The sequence below is a fragment of the Kogia breviceps genome, chromosome 14 (genome assembly GCF_026419965.1).
Source record: "Kogia breviceps isolate mKogBre1 chromosome 14, mKogBre1 haplotype 1, whole genome shotgun sequence".
Taxonomy (NCBI): domain Eukaryota; kingdom Metazoa; phylum Chordata; class Mammalia; order Artiodactyla; family Physeteridae; genus Kogia; species Kogia breviceps.
The window spans coordinates 800,071-800,962 of record NC_081323.1 but is presented as its reverse complement, the minus strand read 5'-3'; positions in this window follow the sequence as shown (position 1 = coordinate 800,962).

The window sequence follows — 892 nt, the reverse complement described above, 5'->3', positions numbered from 1 at the left end:
GCCAGGTGAGCATTTGGCCTGGACGGTGACCAGAAGCACAGCGGCTCCTGCGATCCTGTTGCAGGGCCGATCCGGACAGACATTGCTAATCAACCCCATACCTCCCCTCGATGCTCAGATATTTGCTCTGAATCCTCCTCAGCACAGCACCCTGGGGGGCCACCACCACTCTGCTTAAGCGCATCTCTGCCTTAGTTTTCCTAGTGGTCAAGGGGGATAATTCCTCCTGTCCAGCTGGGCATACATGGCAGCGGCCAGGCCAAGGGGAGGCCGCCTTTGGAGGCGTGTGAAGAAATGCGCGATGCCCTTGTTAGGAGAAAGCGCGGGGGTCTGCGCATAAGACCCTGATGGGGACCTCAGCCTGGGATCTGAGGCCTGATGGAAATGCGTGGTGGGTGGGGGAGGGGTGCATGACGCTCCAATGCTCGTGTGGGGGCAGGAGCCGTGGCCTTCTCGGGGTTCCCAAAGGCTCTGAGCCCCAAGGTCCCTCCAAGAATCCTCCGGGGGGAGAAGTGGCAGGGAAGGGAACTCCCTGGGGGCTGAGGGTCCCCAGCAGCGGGGAGAAGCCAACTGGAGCTGCCGCTTCGGCCCTCCTCCCCACCAGGAGCTGTGAGCACCGGCCCCACGTGGGCACCCACTCGGCGGCTTGCTGAGCACGGCTGAGCTCACGTCCAGCACTGACCAGTCCAGCGTGGAAGATGGAGCTGCAGGCAGCTTGGCGTGCGGGGTGGGAGCCTTTTTCCCTGTGTGGGGGTGCTTTGGAAGAGTCAAAATAAAGTGTGGGTTTTCCCTGGATGGTGCGCAGCAGCCTCTGTTCCAGAACCACCAGCCCCTCTCCACCACCTCGCCCCAGCGTCTGTCCCACCCCCTCCCTGCCTCGCCTCACCAGTAG